General features: G+C 40.4%; 1 non-coding gene across 1 annotated transcript; it reads right to left on the bottom strand.

Annotated features, from left to right (window-relative positions):
* Positions 1-437: 437 nt before the first annotated feature.
* Positions 438-543, bottom strand: LOC114893453. Its single transcript, XR_003792883.1, has one exon. It is a non-coding gene; the product is annotated as a U6 spliceosomal RNA (small nuclear RNA).
* Between the last annotated feature and the right edge of the window lie 22,457 nt (positions 544-23,000).

Here is a 23,000-nt window from a genome sequence, read left to right as displayed (position 1 = left end):
TTATTGTTTGCAGATTTTTTGATGGTGGCCATTCTGACTGGTGTGAGGTGATACCTCATTGTAGTTTTGATTTGCATTTCTCTATTAATTAGTGATGTTGAGCATCTTTTCATGTTGGTCATCTGTATGTCTTCTTTGGAGAAGTGTCTATTTAGGTCTTCTGCCCATTTGTTGATTGGGTTGTTTAGTTTTTTGATATTGAGCTGCATGAGCTGTTTGTATATTTTGGAGATTAATCCTTTGTCAGTTGTTTCATTTGCAAATACTTTCTCCCATTCTTAGGGTTGTCTTTTCATCTTGTTTATGGTTTCCTTTGCTGTGGAATAGCTTTTAAGTTTAATTAGGTCCTATTTTTTAATTTTTGTTTTTATTCCCATTCCTCTAGGAAGTCAGTCAAAAAAGATCTTGCTGTGATTTATGTCAAAGAGCGTTCTGCCAAAAATATGGAAAGCTTCACAAATTTGCATACAGCCTTGCACAGGGGCCATGCTAGTCTTCTCTGTATCGTTCCAATTTTAGCATATGTGCTGCTGAAAGAAACACTAAAATGGGTTGTTTTATTTTTTGTTGTTGACATGTAGGAGTTCTTTATATATATTCCGGATATTAATGTCTTATAATATATATGATTTACAAACATTTCCTCCCATTCTGTAGGTTGCCTTTCAGTCTGCTGATTGTGTCCTTTGATGTACAGAATTTTTAACTTTTGGTGTCATTCAGTTTACCTATTTTTACTTTTGCTGCCTGTGCTTTTGGTATTATATCCAAGAAATCATTGCCAAATCCAATGTCATTAAGCTTTCCCTCTATGTTTTCTTCTAAGAGTTTCTTCCTTTTTTTTTTTTAATGTGGCTGTCCAATTTTACCATTTTTTTGTTGAAAAGACAGTTTTTTCCCCACTGAATGATCTTGGCACACTTGTCAAAGATTATTTGACCATATATATGAGGATTTATTTCTGGACTCTCTATTCCATTGGTCTATATGTCTGTCTTTATGTCAGTACCACACTGTTTTGATTAATTTATATTTGTCGTAAGTTCTGAAATCAGGAAGTGTGAATTCTCCACCTTGTTCTTCCTTTTCAAGATTGTTTTGACTATTTGGAGCTCCTTGAGATTCTATATGGATTTTAGGGTGGATTTATCTGTTTCTATAAAAAAGTCTTTGGGATTTTGATAGAGAAGCATTGAATCTACAAATCACCATTGGTAGTACTCTTAACAATGTTAAGTCTTCTAATCCATGAGCGTGGGATATCTTTACATTTTTTAATGCCTTCTTTTGTTTCTTTGAGCAATATTTAATAGTTTTCAGTGTACCAGTCTTTTGCCTCCTTGGTTAAGTTTATTCCTATGTATTTTACTCTTCTTAATGCAATTATAAATGGAATTGTTTTTAAAATTTCCTTTTCAGAATGTGATTGTTAATTTATTGAAATGTAACTGATTTTTGTGTGTTGATTTTGTATCCTGCACCTTTGTTGAGTTCATTTACTTGTTTTGTTTACTAGTTTTCTTGTGGAATCTTTCGGCTTTTCTACATATAAGATCATGTTGTCTGTGAACAGAGATGATTTTACTTCTTCCTTTCCAATTTGGATGCCGTTTGTTTCTTTTTCTTGCCTAATTGCTTTGGCTAGGATTTCTAGTACTATGTTAGAAGTGGCAAAAGTGGGCATGCTTATCTTGTTCCTGATCTTAGAGGAAAATGTTTCATATATTTTTAATGTTTTTTTGGGTTGTTTTTTTGGGAGGCCAGGCTGGGTCCTATTAATCCATCTTGTCCAGGAGCAGAAATTCTTGAAGTTTTTATTGTGAAAAATGTCAAAGGTATAGAATAGTTGAAAGAATGATACAATGATTATTTATATACCTGCCATCTAGATTCAATAACTATCAGTCTTTTTGTTGTATGTGTATATTTATGTGTATATATGCCATGTATGTATATTTTCTGAACAATTTGAAACCAAATTGTAGAGACATCATGACACATCGCTCCTAAATACATTAGAATGCAACTCTTAAAAATAAAGAGATATTCCTGCATAATCACAGCATGATTATCACACCTAAGAATATTAAATCATTTTCTATTATCATCTGTATTAGTTATGCACTGCTGTATAACACATTACTCCAAATCATAGCAACTTAGAACAACAAACATTTATCTCACAGTTTCTGAATGTTAGAAATTTGAGAGCAGATTAGCTGGGTGGTTCTGGTTCAGGGTTTCTCATGAGGTTGTAGTGAATCTGTTGGTTGAAGCTGCAGTCATCTCAAGACTTGAATAAAGCTGAAGGATCCACTTTCAAGCTAATTCCACGGTCTGGATGCTTCAGGTCCTTGCTTCATTGCTCTATGCATAGGCTACCTGAATGTTCTCATGGCATGGTAATTAGCTTTGCCCAAAACAAGGGATCTTAGAGTGAGAGGGTGCAAGAGAGTGCCCAGGATGGAAGCTGTAATCTTTTATAACCTAATTGTGGCAGTGACATACCATCACTTCTACAGTATGGTATTAGAGACCAGACCAACCCTAGCATAATGTAGAAGGGGACTTCATTAGGGTTCCCTAATTAGGGTATGGAGGCAGGGGTCACTGTGATCCATCTTGGAGGCTGGCTACCTTATCATCTAATATCTAATCTGTATTCAAACTTCTCCATATATCTTATCTTATTTATTTATTTATTTTTGGCTGCATTGGGTCTTTGTTGCTGTGCACGGGCTTTCTCTAGTTGCCGCGTGTGGGGGCTACTCTTTGTTGCGGTGCACGGGCTTCTCATTTTGGTGGCTTCTCTTGTTGCAGAGCACAGGCTGTAGGTGCACAGGCTTCAGTAATTGTGGCATGTGGGCTCAGCAGTTGTGGCTTGCAGGCTGTAGAGTGCAGGCTCAGTAGTTGTGGTGCATGGGCTTAGTTGCTCCGCGGTATGTGGGATCTTCCTGGACCAGGGCTCGAACCCGTGTCCCCTGCACTGGCAGGCGGATTCTTAACCACTGCACCACCAGGAAGGCCCTAGCCTATTTTTTAAAAACCAGGATCCATTGCACTTGGTTGTCATATATCTTTAGTTTTTTAAATATAGAATATCAACTTTCTGAAGAGGCCAGGCTAGTTATCTGTCTTCCAGAATATCCCACAATCTAGGTTTGCTGATTGTTTTCTTATTTGACTTGTTCCTATCTCTCCTGTATTCCCTACAGACTGGAAGCTCAGTCTAAAGGCTTATTAGATTCACATTGAATAGTCTAGAAAGAAGACTTGATGGTTTAAGCTGTGCACTTCTTTCGAAAGTCCTGTTATTATAATAATGCCAGGAAGTCCTACTATTAGTGGTACTAAGTTTGATCGTTTGATTCCAACTTTGTCTTAAACTGACTTTCAACCAATCCACCTGTTGTAATTGCCACCTTTGCATCCCTGTCAGAGGTACTTGGTGCCTTCAATTCATGAGCCTTTCTGGAGATTTGCGGTTCTAACTGGCCACCTTCTTCCACAACTGAGGGGAAGCTGTTTCCTCTGGTCTGCTCAGACAGTTATCATCAGTCCACTTTCTTTCCAGTATCCATAATTTTATTGCTGTTATTTCCTTTCCTGTCCTCTTAGTCATTGTGAGTGAATGCTCTTTAAAGCCTTCTTTATCAATGTACTATGTCAGACCAGAAGTTCATCTTTTCTCAAGCTTGTCAGCTTAGGGTTTTGTCACTTTAACTAGAGTTCTAACCAATAAAATTATTATTTCCCTTTGCAGACGAAGGATCTGAGGCCCAGAGTGGGTATTTCATATGCTCAAAGTCACACAGTTAGAGGTTGGGGTGATGTCAGGATTGGATCTCATACTTGTCTGATTCCACAGCCATTGTTCTTCCCCAGGCCCTTCTACATACCCCACGCCCAGTCCTACTGCTTCTAGCAATTAGACATTTTAGTAAATAAAAAGTTAATAAAATTTGGGGGAACTGAATCCTGGTAGCTAAACATTTATACAAAAGTCTGACAAAAATCAGAAGTCAATCTATTTTGTCCAGTAGGGGTGGGAGGTAGATAGTCCTTTACACTGACTGGAAGGCTCCTGTCTGCATCTGAGGCCTCCCCTTTCCTAGAATGATGCAGTAAGTGAGCCATGGAGAATCATAGTGAAGTGCCTTAGTACCCAAAAATTCAATCTGGGAGGTTGTTATGGGCTGAATTGTGGCCTCCCCAAATCCATGTAATGAAGCCCTAACTCCTAGTACCTCAGACTGGAGACAGGGCCTTTAAAGAGGTAATTAAGGTAAAAAAAAGTCATATGAGTGGACCTAATCTAATATGACCAGTATCCTTTTAAGAAAAGAAAATGAGAACACAGACAATAAGAAACACCAGACAACATGTGCACGCAGGGGGAAGACCTCACTGAGGGCTGCCATCTGCAAGCCATGGAGAGAGGCTCAGGGGAAACCAAACCTGATGGCACTTGATCTTGAACTTCTAGGAAATAAATTTCTGTTGTTTAAGCCACACAGTCTGTGGTCTAACACAGAGGGGCAGTTGTTAATTTCTTAGCTTCCTCCTTTCATAACAGAAATATTGGTGCTGTGTTAGTCCAGGTCAATGCTATTTTCTGTAACAAACATCCCCCAAATATATAGTGGGTCACATGAAATCAAAGTTCATTTTTGTTCAAAATAGATATTTCTGATGGGTGTGCATTTCTCCTTCAGTTGATGATGCAGGGACTCAGATTCCTGCCATTCTCTGACTCCACCATCTTTAAAGCTTGACCTCCAATATGCTCGTCTGCATCAGGCCACAGAGGAGGAAGAATGGAGGAGGAGGCAGGGAAGGGTATTATGGGTGGTGCTGGAGGTGACATGCATCACTTCTGCTCACATTCCTTTGGCCAGAACTCAGTCACTGGGCCGCATGGAGCTGCCTGGGACATGTAGCCTAGCTATGGGACCAGGAGGAAGAAGACAAGCCTTGGGGAACACCAACAAGCTTTTGCCACAGGTATAAGTCATAAATAATGATCCTTCCCTCATTATATTATTCCAATCAGACAGGCTACTCTGAATAATTCTTTAAGCCCATATTTTCAAATATGACTACCTAGCTCCAAGTTTTTTAGGAAACTGCCTTTAGTTCTATGGCTTCTCAGAGACCCTCTACAGAACCAAAGCAAACCAAAACCTTACGTTGACTCCCATTCCATTCTAGAGTCAGGGTGGCATTTTCTGGATTCATTAACCAAGATCTGTGAAGGCTTAGTGAAAAGCCTGTGAGGAAGGTCTTCTAGGCAGGCTCCAGTTTAGAGATGCGGAGACGTGGAGAAGAGGTGAAGTCATGTGGTTGCACACAGCAGAGTCCAGATTTGAAACCAGCTCTGGTTGTCTCAGAGTCTTTGTACCAGAGTGTAGTTGCAGTGACTCTTGCTTTCAGTAAGTGGGAGCCATTGTTAGAGGTTTTAATCTATCTTCGGTTAACAGGAATTTTTGGTTGAGTCTCAAGTCTGCTCTTATTATCTATCTTATTGTCTCTTATCTCTTATTTAAGCTTTGTGGTCTTGGGTGGGTTTCTTTGTTGTTTGGAGACTTTTTGCATCTATGATACGAGAATGATAATACCTAACTCACAGAGCTTTCTTATGGGCTAAAGAAGATGGTACTTGTGAATGGGCTTTCTATAGTGCTCCGAGGTTGTAAAATAGGGGACTTGGCTCACATGCCTTTTGATTTGAGGCTGGAGGTGGACATGTATGCAGTGTAAGAATAGGAACTGTGGGGACTGCAGGGACTGGAGGACACATGACAGGTACCATTGAAAGAGACAAGGGGCAGCTGCAATTCATCCCCAGCTGACTGTCTCCATATGTTGGAACTAGACCTCAGGGTGTAAATCATCTATTTTCCAAGAGACGCCAAAAACCTCAATTTGTTTATGAACTCTCTTGACTTTCAAATGTTGGCGTCTTATTAAAAAAGAAACCCTGTGAACCAAACAAGAAGTTCTTGACTTCAAGCGAGAGGAGATTTTGGTCATGGAGCTCCTACAATGTGCCAGGCTCTGTGCTGGGCTAGCAGGAGACTAGGCAAGTCAGCCTGACCCCCCAAGGGAGGCTGTAAACCAGCCGTGAGAGCAGCCTTCTGCATGGGAAGGTGGCACTATAATAGGATTTGGTGTAATGGGATTTGACATTATCTTTGAACTCCTTAGCCCTAGGTCTGCAGAAAGCTCTTTGTAGCTGAAATTGAAACAGTATAGCAATTTGCGGCACTGCGAGGGGATGTCTTGGGAAAAGTGTCCAGGGCTTTAGTGTTTCCTGAGGCTTTCACTATCTCACTTGATCCATTCTGTTAAATGAGTGATAATACAACTTTCCTGGTGGGGCAACCAAGGCTTATAGGAAATAAGGGTCTGAGAGTCTCATGAACTGGCCTGGCACCCAGGCCACACAGTGGCTCAGGTAGAGACTGGGGAAAGGAACTGACAAGATTTGAACGCTGGGTGTTCGTACTGAGTTGATTGGATCTTCCCTCAACCCTGTGAGATCAGCCTCATTATCCCCACTTTAGAGCAGTGACTGAGGCTCAGAGGACTGAGGTGACTCATCCAGAGACACAAGCCAGGATGCTCAGGAAAGGTACAAGAGTGTCCATGAGCTCCTTGAAGTCATCTGCAAAATATTTCATGTTTGCACTTTTGTCTGTTTCTTAGGGAAAAGGGCTAAAACCTTCAATAGATATTTGAAGGGGTCAATGATTCCAAAATGATAAAGAGCCACCAATTTAAGTCAAGATCTTTCTGACTCCAAGGCCTGTACCCTGAGATCCCTCCACAAGATACTGGTTAAAAGAATATTCTTTAAAGTCCAACTGAGGGACTTCCCTGGTGGCGCAGTGGCTAAGAATCTGCCTGCCAATGCAGGGGACATGGGTTCGATCCCTGGTCCGGGAAGATCCCACATACCATGGAGCAACTAAGCCCGTGCACCACAACTACTGAGCCTGTGCTCTAGGGCCTGCAAGCCACAACTACCAAAGCCCACGTGCCACAACTACTGAGGCCCGTGCGCTTAGAGCCCGAGCTCTGCAACAAGAGAAGCCATTGCAGTGGATAGCCTGTGCACCACAACAAAGAGTAGCCCTCACTCTTCACAGCTGGAGAAAGCCCACGCGCAGCAACAAAGACCCAACACAGCCAAAAAATTTTTTTTAAAAATTAAAAAAAAAAAAGTCCAACTGATATAAGCTCTGGGTCTGAGTCCCAGCTCTACCACTTACTAGCTACAAGACCTCATTTCCTCATCTGTAAAACCGGGATTCATTTATTCCACGAATATTTTATCAAGCTTCTGAGAACACAGCAGTGAACAATGTCCCTGCTGTCATTGATCTTATATTGTAGTGAGGGGATAAAAACAGCAAACAAATAGATATATGTGAGGTGGTGCTAAGTGCTATGGAGAAAAACGAAGTGGGGTAAGGGGGTCAGGTGTGCTGTGGGGTAGGGCTGGGTAGTGGTCAGGGAAGCTCCTCTGATGACCGTCTAAGCAGAGACCTGAATGAAGGGAGTGTCACGTGGCTATCAAGGGGAGAGCCTTCCATGCAAAGGGGGAAAGAATGATTTGCCACATGTGGGGGAAGATGAAGAAGTCTCTGTGGCCCACAGGATAAAGGCTGAGATCCTTAAGTTGGCATTCAAAGCTTTCCTCAATCTGGTCTCAGATAATTTTCTGATCCTCCTCTGGGTTTCCTTCCTCATCCCTCATGGGTTTGCTTGAGTTTTTTCTTATTAGCCAATTCATTAAGCATACATTCATTAATACCCACTCTGCATCAGGCCACTACGGATGCAAAGGAGCTCCCTGTCTGGTGAGGGAGGACAATGGGGACATGGCTAATTCCTTAAATGCCATGAGGCAGGGCCACCCAGGGGCTGAAGGAGCACAGGAGAAGGGGTAACAGGCTCTGACCAAGAGAGAGGGGAGGTCTGTATAAGACTTCAGTGCAGAGGTAACAAAAACCTATCTGCAGGGTTCAGACAGGTGAATGGGTCAAGCTAACTTGGTAGGAACTAGGGATATCTGGACAAAAAATACACTACCTAAAGGGGGTTATTGATTGTGGTTTTTCAGGAGTGTGGGTTCAATGTTGATAGAAATTACTTTTTCTTTGTTTTCAATCGAAGCATAATTTACATACAGTAAAATTCATCCTTTTTAGTGTATAATTCAGTGAGTTTTGATAAAAATTATACAGTTATGTATCCACCACCACCACAATCAAAATATAGAACAGTTCTGTCACCCCTCAGATGTTCTCCATGCCTTTTGTAATCAATCCTTCTCCCCACCCTTCGCACCAAGAAACTACTGATCTGTTTCCTGTCCCTAAAATTTTGCCTTTGTGAGAATGTCATATAAATATAATCCTAACATTTAGCCTTTTGAGCCCAGCTTCTTTCATTTAGCATAGTGTATTTAAATTACATCTGTATGGAGAGGGAGATCAAGATGGTGGAGTAGGAGGATATTGAGCTCATATCCCCCTATGAACACATCAAAAATACATCTGTACGTGGAGAAACTCTCACTGAAAACAACTTAGAGACTGGCAGAAAGGCTCTTCAACAATCAAAGCTGTAAAGAAGGATCCACAAAGAGTTGGGTAGGAAGGGAGGAGAAGTGATAGGATTAGGACCCGCACCCCTAGCAGGGAACCCAGAAGAGGAGGGGGGATATCATGGGCTTGGGGATCCTCCCTGGGGAGTGAGGAGTTCAAGCCACATATTGGGTACCCCAGCCCTGGAGTCTGACACCAGGAAGACGAGTCCCGTTAGCTGGTTTGAAATCAGTGGGACTTACTGGAGGGCTATACTCTGCTTGTGAAGAGCTCATGCACACGCTTGCTTACTCCAGGGAACAGTGCGGAGGAAGCAGATTGAAAACTGCCTGAGGCTCTGGCTGGTTTCCTGCAACCACCCCAGCGTTCACCCCAGCCTGCATCAGGCGTCTGCTCCTACTCTCTTGCTCTGATGCTGCTCTCCACTGGGGCAGAGATGCTGTTGTCAAGGAGAGTGCACACACTTAAAGAGAACTGATATAAAATTCTTAGAGGAAAGCATAGGCAGAACACTCTATGACATAAATCACAGAAAGATCCTTTTTGACCCACCTCCTAGAGAAATGAAAATAAAAACAAAAATAATCAAATGGGACCTAATGAAACTTAAAAGCTTTTGCACAGCAAAGGAAACCATAAACAAGATGAAAAGACAACCCTCAGAATGGGAGAAAATATTTGCAAATGAAGCAACTGACAAAGGATTAATCTCCAAAATATGCAAACAGCTCATGCAGCTCAATATCAAAAAACCAAACAATCCAATCAACAAATGGGCAGAAGACCTAAATAGACATTTTTCCAAAAAAGACATACAGATGGCCAACAAACACATGAAAAGATGCTCAACATCACTAATTATTAGAGAAATGCAAATCAAAACTACAATGAGGTATCACCTCACACCAGTCAGAATGGCCACCATCAAAAAAAATCTACAAACAATAAATGCTGGAGAGGGTGTGGAGAAAAAGGAACCCTCATGCATTGTTGGTGGGAATGTAAATTGATACAGCCACTATGGAAAACAGTATGGAGGTTCCTTTAAAAATTAAGAATAAAAATACCATGTGACCCAGCAATCGCACTCCTGGGCATATACCCAGAGAAAACCATACTTCCATAAGGTACATGCATCCCAATGTTCATTGCAGCACTATTCACAATAGCCAAGTCATGGAAGCAACCTAAATGTCCATCAACAGAGGAATGGATAAAGAAGATGTGGTACATATATACAATGGACTATTACTCAGCCATAAAAAGGAACAAAATTGTGCAATTTGCAGAGATGTAGATGGACCTAGAGACTGTCACACATAATGAAGTAAGTCAGAAAGAGAAAAACAAATATCGTATAATATCACTTACATGTGGAATCTAGAAAAATGATACAGATGAACTTATGTGCAAAGCAGAAACAGAGACACAGACATAGAGAACGGATGTATGAATACCAGGTAGAAGAATCAGAGTCCCAGACAAGATGAACCCAGAGAGACTTGCACCAAGACATATCATAATTAAAATGGCAAAAGTTAAAGAGTGAATTTTAAGGACAGCAAGAGAAAAATGAAGAGTCATATACAAGGGAACCCCCCCCATAAGGCTGCCAGTTGATTTTTCTTCAGGAACTTTGCAGACCAGAAGGGAGTGGCATGATATATTGAAAGTGTGAAAGGGAAAAGCCTACAACCTAGGATACTGTACCCAGCAAAGTTATCATTTAGAATTAAAGAAGAGATAAGAGAACTTCTCAGAGAAGCAAAAGCTAAAAGAGTTCATCAATACTAAACTGACCTTACAAGAATTATTAAAGGGTATTCTTTAAGTGGAAAAGAAAAGGTACAACAAGAAGTAAGAATTTATAGGAAAGCAAAATTCCACTAGTCAAGGAAAATATATAGTAAAGGCTATGGATCAACCACTTAAATAAGCTAGTACAAAGATTAAAAGACAAGAATTGTAAAATCAAATATAACTACAATAAACAGTTAAGGGATAGCCATGAAGATGTAAAATATGACATCAAAAACACAAAATATGGGTGAGGGGAGTAAAAAATGTAGATCTTTTAGAATGCGTTTGAACTTAAATGACTACCAGTTTAAAATAAGTAGATATAGTTACAGGTCAACATACATGAACCCCATGGTAATCACAAATCAAAACCTGAAATAGATACACAAAACCTAGAGAGAAAGGAACACAAGCATAACACTAAAGAAATCATCAAACCACAAGGGAGGAGACTAAAGGAAGAAAAGAACAGAGAAGAACTACAAAGACAATCAAAAAACAAGTAACAAAATGGCAATAGATATATACCAATCAATAATCACTTTAAATGTCAGTGGAATAATGTTCCAATTAAAAGACATAGGGTGGCTGATTAGATAAAAAAAACAAGATTCATCTATATGATGCTTACAAGAGACTTTCTTCAGAGCTAAAGACACAGAGAGACTGAAAGGGAGGGAATGGAAAAAGATATTCCATGCAAATGAAAATGACAAGAAAGCAGGTGTAGCAATACTCATATCAGACAAAGTAGACTTTAAAACAAAGTCTATAACAAAAGACTAAGAAGGGCATTATATAATGATAGATAGATCATTCCAAGAAGAGGATATAACATTTATTAACATATATGCATCTAATATAGGAGCACCTCAATATATAAAGCAGATACTAACAGACATAAAGAGAGAAATTGACAATAATACAATAGTAGGGAACTTTAACACCCCACTTACATCAATGGACAGATATCCAGACAGAAAATAAACAAGGGAACAGTGGCCTTAAATGACACATTAGATCAGTTGAACTTAATAGATATCTACAGAACTTTCCATCCCAAAACAGCAGAATACACATTCTTTCCAAGTGCACATGGTATATTCTCCAGGAGAGGTCACATGCTAGGCCACAAAGCAAGTTTGAACAAAGTTAAGAGGATAAAAATCATATCAATGAAACTAGAAATTAATTACAGGAAGAAAAATGGGAAAAACACAAACATGTGGAGACTAAACAACATGCTACTGAAAAACCAACAGGTCAATGAAGAATTCAAAGAGGAAATCCAAAAATATCTGGAGACAAAAGAAAGCAAAAACACAATGATCCAAAATCTATGGAACACAGCAAAAGAAGTTCTAAGAGGGTGGTTTATAGAGATATAGGCCTACCTCAAGAAACTAGAAAAATCTCAAATGACAAACCTTTCATCTAAAGGAATTAGAACAAGAACAAACAAAGCTCAAAGTCAGCAGAAGGAAGGAAATAATAATTATCAGTGTGGAAAAAAATAAAATAGAGACCAAAAAATAGAAAAGATCAGTGAAACCAAGAACTATTTCTTTTAGAGAGATAAACAAAATTGATGTCTTTAGCCAGACTCATTAAGGAAAAAAGAGAGAGGACTCAAATAAATAAAATGAGAAATGAAAGAGGAGAAATTACAACTGATATCACAGAGATACAAACAACCATAAGAGAATACTATGAACAGTTATATACCAAAAAATTGGACAACGTAGAAGAAATGGATAAATTCCTAGAAACATACAATCTTCCAACACTGAATCAGGAAGAAATAGATTATCTGAACAGACTGAACACTAGTAGTGAAATTGAATCAGTAATTGAAAAAACTCTCAGCAAATAAAAATGCAGGAACAGATGGCTTCACAGTGGAATTCTACCAAACATATAAAGAAGAGTTAATACCTATCGTTCTCAAACTATTCCAAAAAACTGAAGAGGAAGGAGCACTCCCAAATTCTTTCTAGGAGGCCACTATTACCCTGATACCAAAACCAGACAAAGACACCACAAGAAAAAGAAAATTATAGGCCAATATTTCCGATGACTATAGATGCAAACATCCTGAACAAAATATTAGCAAATCGAACTCAACAATATATAAAAAGCATCCTACACAAATGCATCATGATCAAGTGGGATTTATTCCAGGGATGCAAGGATGGTTCAATATCCACAAATCAATCAATGTGAAACACCACATCAATAAAACGAAGGATAAAAATCACATGATCATCTCAATAGATGCAGAAAAAGCATTTGACAAATTCAACATCATTCATGATAAAAACTTTCATCGAATTTGGTATAGAGGGAGCGTATCTCAACATATAAAGGCCATTTATGACAAACCCACAGCTAACATCATACTCAATGGTGAAATGCTGAAAGCATTCTCTTTAAAATCAGGAATGAGACAAGGATGTCCACTCTCACCATTTCTATTTAGCATAGTACTCGAAGCTCTATCCACAACAATCAGGTAAGAAAAAGAAATAGAAGCATCCAAATTGGAAGGAGGAAGTAAAACTGTCACTATTTGCAGATGATAATATATATGTAGAAAACCTTAGAGTCTCCACCAAAAAACTATTGGAACTAATAAATAAATTCAGTAAATTTCAGGAAATGAGATTAAACAAAAATATGTTGCTTTTCTCTACACTAATAATGAACTATCAGAAAGAGAAAGCAAGAAAAAAACTCCCATTTAAATTTACATCAAAAAGAATAAAGTACCTAGAAATAAACTTAACCAAGGAGGTGAAAGACATATACTCTGAAAAAATTTAAAAAACTGATGAAGGAAATTGAAGATGATACAAAGAAATAGAAACATATCATGTGTTCATGGATTGGAAGAATTAATATTGTTTAAATGTCTATACTACCCAAAGGAGTCTGCAGTTTTAATGCAATCCCTATCAAAATACACATGACATTTTTCACATAACTAGAACAAATAATTCAAAAATTTATATGGAACCATAAAAGACTCTGAACAGCCAAAGCAATATTGGGAAAAAAGAACAAAGCTGGAGGTATCAGCAAACTTTAGACTATACTAAAAAGCTACAGTAATCAAAACAGCATGGTACTGGCACAACACAGACACATAGGTCAGTGGAACAGAATAGAGAGCCCAGAAATAAACCCACACAAGTACGATCAATTAATCTATGATAAAAGCAAAAATATACAATGGGGAAAAGACAATCTCTTCAATACGTGGTGCTGGGAAAACTGGACAGCTACATGTAAAAGAATGAAATTAGAACATTTTCTCACACCGTATACAAAATGAAACTCCAAATGGATTAAAGACCAAAATGAATTGAAGACCTAAACCATAAAACTCTTAGAAGAAAATGTAGGCAGAACACTCTTTGACATAAATTGTAGCAATAATTTTTGGATCTGTCTACTCAGGCAAAGAATACAAAAGCAAAATAAACAAATGGGACTTTATTAAACTTAAAATCTTTTACATAGCAAAGGAAACCATCAACAAAACAAAAAGACAACCTACTGAAGGAGAAAATATTTGCAAATTATATGACTGATAAGGAGTTAATATCCAAAATATATAAACCACTTATATAACTCAATATCAAAAAAAAAAACCAACCTAATTAAGAATGGGCAGAAGGTCTGAATAGACATTTTTCCAAAGAAGGTGACATACAGATAGCTAACGGGCACATGAAAAGATGCTCAACATTGCTAGTCATGAGGGAAATTCAAATCAAAATTACAATGAGATATTACCTCACACCTGTCAGAGTGGTCTGTGGGCTGTGGTCAAAAAGACCACAAATAACAAATGTTAGAGAGAATGTGGGGAGAAGGGAACCCTTACAGGACACTGTTGGTGGGAATGTAAATTGATGCAGCCACTATGGAAAACAGTATGGAGGTTACTCAAAAAACTAAAAATAGAACTACCATGTGATCCAGCAATTCCACACCTGGATATATATCCAAAGAAAATAAAAAAACTAATTTGGAAAGATATCTGCACCCCAATGTTCATAGCAGCATTATTTACAATAGGCAAGATATGGAAATAACCTAAGCTTCCATCAACAGATGAATGGATAAAGGAGATGTGGTATACATACACAACGGAGTATTACTCAGTCATAAAAAATAATAAATTTTGCCATTTAAACAACGTGGATGATCCTGGAGGGTATTATGCTTAGTGAAATAAGTTAGACAGAGAAAGATAAATATTGTGTGTTAACACTTACATCTGGAATCTAAAAAATAAAACAAATGAACAACTGTAAGAAAATGGAAACAGACTCACACATATAGAGAGCAAACTAGTGGTTGCCAGTGGGGAGAGGGTTGGGGAGAGGGGTAAGATAGGGGTTGGGGATTAAGAGGTACAAACTACTATATATGAAATAAATAATATACAAGGATATATTGTTCAGGTCAGGGAATATAGCCAATATTTTATAACTTTAAATGGAATATAATCTATAAAAATATTGAATCACTATGTTGTACACCTGAAACTAGTAAAATATTTTAAATCAACTATACTGCAATAAAAAGTTGATAAATCATTATTTCTAAAAGCTAAAATAAATGCTAATGTGTAAAAAAAACTGAGTCCATTTAGTGAGCAAATAAGACTATCTCGGCTAAAAACTAATGTAAAAATATTTTAATTATTGCAGTAGCAAAGAGATTCATGAATTTAGCCTATGGCTAATAGCTGTGGATTAAAGGAAAAATCTGTTTTGCCTTGCTGTACTAGGGTAAAAAATGATTATGCATGTGTATTTTTATATATAAAGTGTTATATAACCAAAAAAATTATATCTCTGTGTATTACTCATTTCTTTTATTTCTGAGTAGTATCTCATTGAATGGATGTACCACAGTTTGTTTATCCATTCCCAAGTTGAGGGACATTAGGACTATTTTCCAGTTTTTGGTGATTACAAAAAAGGCACTATAAATACTTGTGTGCAAGTTTTTATGTTTGAATATGGGTTTTCATTTCACTTGGGTAAATATGTAGAAGTGAGATTGCTGGTTTACATGATAAGTGTATGTTTAATATAAGAAACTTCCAAATTGTTTTCCAAAGTGGCTGTTTGTCTCATTTTGCATTCCCACCACCAGCAATGCCTGAGTCTTCCAGTTACTTGGTATCTTTGTCAGCACCTGATATTGTCAGTATTAAAAAAAAAAAAACATTCAAATAGGTGTGTAGTGGTATTTCACTGTGTTTTCTTTTTTGCGGTACGCGGGCCTCTCACTGTTGCGGCCCCTCCCGCCACGGAGCACAGGCCCCGGACGCGCAGGCTCAGCGGCCATGGCCCACAGGCCCAGCCGCTCCGTGGCATGTGGGATCCTCCCGGACCGGGGTACAAACCCGTGTCCCGCGCATCGGCAGGCGGACTCCCAACCACTGCGCCACCAGGGAAGCCCTCACTGTGGTTTTAATTTGCATTTTGTAATGACTAATTATGCTCAGCATCTTTTCATGTGCTTATTAACCAGCTGTATATCTTCTTTGGTGAAGTGTCTCCTCAAATATTTTGTCCATTAAACATTTTTTCTCATTGCTCTGTTTTAAGAGTTGCTTCTTTGAATAACTGTTTTATTGTGAAATATAATTTGCACACCATAAATTCACTCATTTAAAGTATACAATTCAATGATTTTTAGTATATTCAAAGAACTGTGTAACCATCGACACAGTCAACTTTAAGACATTTTCATCACCTCAGAAAGAAACCTCATATCTTTATCTATCACTCCCTACCCCCCATCACCAATTCTCCCTCCCTGCCCTAAGCAATCCCTAACCTACTTTCTATCTGTGTGGATTTGCCTGTTCTGGACATTCCATATAAATGGAATCATATAATCTGTGGCCTTAAAGATTTCAGGGTTCTTTACATGGTCAAGATACAAATTGTTCTAAGTCAAATATTTGATTTGCAAACATGTTCTCTCAAGTATGCAGTCTTTTAATTCTCTTAACAGTATCTTTGAAGAGCAGAAATTCTTAATTTTGATGGTGTCCAGTTTATCAACTTTTTCTTGTATTGGTCAGTCTTTTAGTGTTGTAGCTAAGACATCTTTGCCCAACCCATGATCACAAAGATTTTCTCATATGTTTTCTTGTAGGAATTTTTTCTTCTAAAGAGAGACTAGAAATCTGTTTTTTGTATGAAATATCTCAATTTGTAAGTGTTTTTAAAATAAAATATGTTGGACTTCCCTGGTGGGGCAGTGGTTGGGAGTCTGCCTGCCAATGCAGGGGACACGGGTTCGGGCCCTGGTCTGGGAGGATCCTACATGCCATGGAGCAGCTGGGCCCGTGAGCCACAGCTGCTGAGCCTGCGCTCTGGAGCCAATGGGCCACAACTACTGAGCCCATGTGCCGCAGCTGCTGAGGCCTGCGTTCCTGGAGCCTGTGCTCCGCAATGGGAGAGGCCACTGTGGTGAGAGGCCCACTCACTGCGGCGAGGAGTGGCCCCCGCTCACCGCGACTGGAAAGGGCCTGCGCGCAGCAACGAAGACCCAATGCAGCCAAAAATAAATACATAAAATAAATAAATTTACTTAAAAAATAAAAAAATAATAAAATATGTCTATGGGCTAGGAAAGGACCACAGACTTCCAGTTTTCATATATTGGGACGCTCTGCACAGTTGAAAATCAGCTTATAACTTATAGTCAACCCTATGTTTCTACAGTTCCTCTGTATCTGCAGTTTCCCATCCGTGGATTCACCCAGTGTGGATCATGTAGTACTATAGTATTTACTACTAAAAAAAGCCTACGTGTAAGTGGACCTCTGCAGTTCAAACCCATGTTGTTCAAGGGTCAACTGTATTGTATGCAAAATTGATTTCATTCGGCTATTTTTGATCTGTTAAAACAGGAGTTTCATATGTTTCAACTTAATGCTCTTTTCAGGTTGTTAAATTATAGACAACTGAGTCACAGATGTCTTCATGGTATAGTGACACATCTTGGTCTGTCTTTTCACTTTTTTAAAAAAAATTTTTATTTCTCTGGCCAAGTGCCTTGATTAGCCAAGGCATCCCATGATGGATGAGAAAACCAAAGCCTAATGAAGTGAAGCATCTTGCCAGAGGACACCCAGCAGGGCTCCACTTAGGTGCATGCATTATAAAGCTCACAGGTCACCTGGCACTGTGCTCTCCAAAGCAGAGGCCTCCACAAACATAATACTTGAACTTCACATTTTAAATATGTTTAATTATTTAAACATTGTAATCAATGCAACAAAACTCCTCAGATATGTTGCATGCTAAATATTAATATTTCAGAGACAACCAGCATAGTTTCTTATGCTCTCAGTTACTTGGGTTGTGTGCAAGCTTGACACTAAAGTTTCTCCTTCTGTCTCTGTTTGTGTAATTACAGAGAATACTGGAATTGCAAAGCAAACTTTTAAATGTCACTGGCATTTCCACCTCGTATTCCTTGCAACCTGGGATTGTCTTGATATTTACAATTTTAAAAAAGGATAGGACTTTAAAAAGTCAGTGCTGAGGGTGAAACATGACTGCATCTGTCATCCATATCAAATATCTAATTTCCTGTTCTTTTTGATCTATTAAAACAACGTCATTGTTCTCAGCGATTGACATTATAATAAGTAAATGTTACAGTTCGTGGCAGAGGTACCAAAAGTTTTATCATTTTCCTTTTCTTGGTAAAGGAAGATTGCATTTCCCAGAGTTCCTTGCATCTGAATTGAGGCAGGTGACTGGATGCTGAGGACCACTGGGATGTGGGCGGAAGTGGTATACACTCTTTCTTCCCCTTCCACAGAGGCCAGGGCTTTAGCATGGTGGAGGGATGTGAGTCACTGGCTCAGGGATATGGAAATATGCCAAGAGGCAAATTTTTGATCTATAAAAGATCAAAATCAGTGATTGAGTTTAATACCTAAGTTTTACAGGTGAGGAACTAAAGGGCCAGAGAGAAGCAGTGACTTGTCCAGGGTTACACAGACGAGGCAAGGCTAGAATCCAGTGTAGTGACATCTGTAATTTTAGCCTGCCCTTTCTTTCAGTAATGGCAGTCAAATTTTCCCACTCTCATACTCTGGCCATATGCTTCATACAGGACTCATCCCATCCCTCATCTTATGTAACCTATCACGCAGGCCTCAATGATTAACTTGATGATGGACATATGACCCAGTCTGGACCAATCAAAACCAATTCCTGGATTTTTGCTGGAGCTGCTGGAAAATAGTCACTCTTCATAGGCTGTGGAACCAACAGGGTATGTCTTGAGCTGCTGAGGGCCATCTTAGTACATCTAGGTTGAGAATGAAGGTAACACAGGGGAAAGCAGAACTGAAAGATGAAGAGAGAGAGATGAGGTTTGATGATGTTGTTTGAGCACCTGAATCCAGCCATGTCTGAAGCCCAAGCTTTTATTCATGAACCAATAAATTTCCTTTTTGTGTTTATGCCAGTTTTGATTGATTTTCTTTCAGTTGCTCCTGAAATTACTATGACTCATACAAACTGTTTTGTGCTTTCTTCACTAACGAACAGGAATTACTGTATTTTTCTATTTTACTGGTATGAAAATGGAGGCCCAGTCCATTTGTAATCAGTCTCATAAGATTCAAAGCTTGTTTGCTCCCTTTTGTCTTGGGAATGCCACACACAGGCACTCTTTGTTGCTTCCAGCCCCTGCCTGGGCATGGACATACTTTATCCTGCTTCACGAGAGGTTGTTGAACACGATATCCACCGCAGAGTAGGTGTCAAAACACTGTTGAACTGAAACAAAGACAGAACACCCCCCACCAAAAAAGTCTACAAAGTGTATGAAGAGGCGGTTCACAGAAAAAACACAAATGACAAGCACACGCCTGAAAGATGTCTAACCTCACTAATAATAAAGAAATAGAAATAATAATGAGGTACCACTTTTCACCCATGAGTTTGTCAAAGAGCTAAAGGTTGCCTCATACCTGGGGATGGGGGAATAGGCACTTTCCTGAGCTGGTGATGGTGGTGGTTGGGTAGGACAGCACAGCCTTTTTGGAGGGTAATTTAGCAATTCTGTTAAATGTGAGCATGCACCAGCCACTTGGTCTGCTGCTTGAAATTTATTCTACAAATCAACTCCAGCAAGCATGCAAAGATGCAGGTAAAAGGACATTCAGTACAGTATCATTTGTAATAGCAACAAACTGGAAACAAATGCCCATCCAAAGGGGACTGTGTAATGAATCACAGTATATCCAAACTACAGAATAAATTTCAGCAGCTGAGAAGCACAAGGTGGCCCTGGGTGTGTGGGTGTGGAAAGGTGTCCTGGGCATACATGTAGGTAGAGGTGAGCAGGATGTGCCACACGATGCTATTTACGCCGAAACAAAAATGAAATCTTACCCAAGTTAAGATGAGGTTCAGTTGGAAAGCAGGATCGGAGGGTCGGGGGACTTTTATTTTCAACTGATTCACTCTTCTTTACAATTTGGTTTTTTAAAAATTATGATCATCTAAAAAAATGATACAAATGAACTTATTTACATAACAGAAACAGACTCAGAGAATGAATTTATGGATAGATTGGGAGTTTGGGATTGACATATATACACTGCTATATTTAAAATAGGTAAACAGGGGCTTCTGGTGGTGCAGTGGTTAAGAATCCACCTGCCAATGCGGGGAACACGGGTTCGTGCCCCGGTCCGGGAAGATCCCACATGCCGCGGAGCGGCTGGGCCCGTGAGCCATGGCCGCTGAGCCTCTGCGTCCGGAGCCTGTGCTCCGCAACGGGAGAGGCCGCGACAGTAAGAGGCCCATGCACCGCGATTAAAAAAAAAAAAAAAAAGAAAGGTAAACAACAAGGATCTAGTGTAAAATAAATAAATAAATAACCAAAAAAAATATGAACATATATTTCCTTACAGTTTACTCATTTGCATACCTAATAATGCATGAGGTAAAAGCATTCAAAAGGCACAAAGAGAAGGGGTACAATTTTCTGGCTCCCCTCTCCCCTACCTGATGTAGAATTAATGTATCCCTAGCATTGTATTCAGAAGGAGGAGAGGGAGTGGAAATGAGTGAGGAGGGTGGAGGGCGTTGGCTACTACTCTATGGCCAGACGTAGCAGTGGGCTGCCCTTCCTGCAGTCTCTGTCCTCGGTTTCCGGGCATCAGGCTTCCTGAGACCCCACTGAAGCACAGGCGAAGTCCTTCAGGGATGCCCCAGTTGTGGGTCTTCCGGGTCTGGGTCCTGCACCCCAGCGCCCCAGATAGTGAGACACTGGGGTCGCCTGATGCTGGCCCCTTTCCTGCCAGCTCCCTTGGGGCCAGGTCTGCCTGGAAGATGCCCAAATACTCATTAGGAGAGATGGGGCTGTAGGCAAATATTTATCCCTGTGCAGCTGCAGGCTGGGCCGAGGTGGCAGGTGTGGGGCGGAGTCCTGTTTACCCAGCGCTGAGCCGGGCGGGCGCTGCCTGTTTGCTGAGCTCCCTTCCTGGCCTGGTTCAGGTGCCCGGGAGGAAGCTGCGCAGCAGAGGACGTGCCAGGCAGGGAGTTAGGGGAGCCTTCTGGCCACCGAGCCCTGCACGGGCCTCAGTATAAAAGCCTGACTCCTGAACTGGTCCACCGGGTGGTATGAGGCTGGCCTCTTCCTCTCCCCTCCCCTCTGGCTGTTCTCTAGGGGTGGGTCCTCTGCCCCCGGCTGACTCCTGCTCATTCTTGGGTCTCCCTGGCCACCTCCCACCCCGGAGTGGTGGCCCTGTTAGTAGTGGTTATGTTAGCCGTTGCCATGGCCCCGCAGCTCGTGGAAATCTCATACTCATTTCCCACACATTTCCTGGTTAATGTTTGTCGTCTCTGCTAGATGCCAGAAGAGCAGGGGTGGGGACAAATGTTCCCATTTCCCCAGCACCTTCCATTGGGTCTGACACCTAGTAGGTGCTCAGCAAATATTTGTTAAGTGTGAGCCTGAGTGAAGCCAGGCAGAGAGAACTGCACGGGCAAAGACATAGAGGTGGGATGGAAGGGTTGCAAGGGGGGCATGGGGAGCAAAGAGACTGGAGGCTGAAAAGTTACATGGGGGACTCTGAAAGGCCTTGAATGCCATGCCAACGTGTTTGGTTTTATCTAGTCAGAAATGGGAAATTGTTGTAAGGAAAAGGCAATGTAGATAATACAACAAATGAGGAAATGATAAACTGTATCTTTCAAGTTGAGCAGTATTAATTCTGAAGCTCTTATGACAGCCAAAAAGGCCCTATATCCTCTGCATCCCCACTGTACCCCCTTTCTTATCATTCTCCCCTCACTCACTCTAGCCACACTGGCCTTGCTATTTCTTGAACACCAAACATATATTGCTGCCCAGGGCCTTTGCACTTGCTGTTTCCTTGGTCTGGAATGCATTTCCTTTCGATATCATGATTTACGTTCATACTTTGTTTAAAAGTCAGCCTCCAAGTCACCTTACCAGAGAAGCCTTCTGTGACACTATAGGCAAAAGAGTCTCATTCCCCACTGCCCTTATCCTGCTTTGTTCTCCTCTGTAACACTTATATCTGTTTATCTATTGTCTGTCTCCTCTACAAGGATGTCAGCTCCAAGAAGGCAGGAGTGTCATCTCTTTTGTTCACTCCTGTATCTTCTAAGACTAGAACATGTACCTTTAGGCATTATGAATGCTTGTTGAATGAATGAATGAATGAATGAATGAATGTGTAATATTAAGCCAAGCCACCCAGGTCCTGTAATGATGCTGACTGTTGCTTCCCTGCACCTAGCCGTTTCCTGTTTCCAAAGCCCTCACACAGCCATTAGCCATTAGCTCCTTTGATCTGCACATCAACCAGGTGGGGAGTACTGGGCAGGGATTATTATCTGCCTCAAAAAATGATTATCTACGGCACAAAAATATCACAATCACATGGACAGAAACCAGAACGAAATGCCCGCAGGCTCATGACTTAGATAAATCAATTTTTAAAATTTGATGTGCAGGAATCGTGGCAAAGAGGAAAGAGTCTTCATTTCGAGGCTCGTCTTCCTTGCCTCTGCTTCCCAGCTCGGCTGTGTACTTAACTCTGTGACCTGGGACGAATCAAGTCCCTTCTTTGAGGCTTGGCTACCCCTTCTGTGAAAGGGAGACAAGATTACCTCAAATAGGTATAGTGCAGAGGCATTTGAACATGGGCATTCCGTGGGCCACACTGTCTTCTGTGCATCCTTTCTGGTAGCTGTGTAACATTCCACTGAGTGGAGTCACAGGGCTTTGCTTCACCAGTTGACTATTGCTGTGCCTGGTGACAGTAGCTGCAGGTCATTGAGCACCGGGTCCTGCTGGGTACCAGGCTGAGCACTGCACCTTCATGAGCTCATTCACTCCTTGCAACTCAGGTAGCTGCCGTTTACTCTCCCATTATGCAGAGGTTAAGTGGCTTGCCCGAGGCCACCTGGCCCCTACATGGGGGAATTGGAATTGGAAGCCAAGTTGTCAAACCTGAGAGCTTTAAACTAACTGTGCTCTCCTGGGATC

The sequence above is a fragment of the Monodon monoceros genome, unplaced genomic scaffold, assembly GCF_005190385.1.
Source record: "Monodon monoceros isolate NGI ecotype Baffin Bay Population unplaced genomic scaffold, NGI_Narwhal_1 Super_Scaffold_12, whole genome shotgun sequence".
In the NCBI taxonomy this organism is placed as follows: domain Eukaryota; kingdom Metazoa; phylum Chordata; class Mammalia; order Artiodactyla; family Monodontidae; genus Monodon; species Monodon monoceros.
Note: the sequence above shows the minus strand (reverse complement) of the source record. Positions and strands in the feature narration are given on the sequence as shown.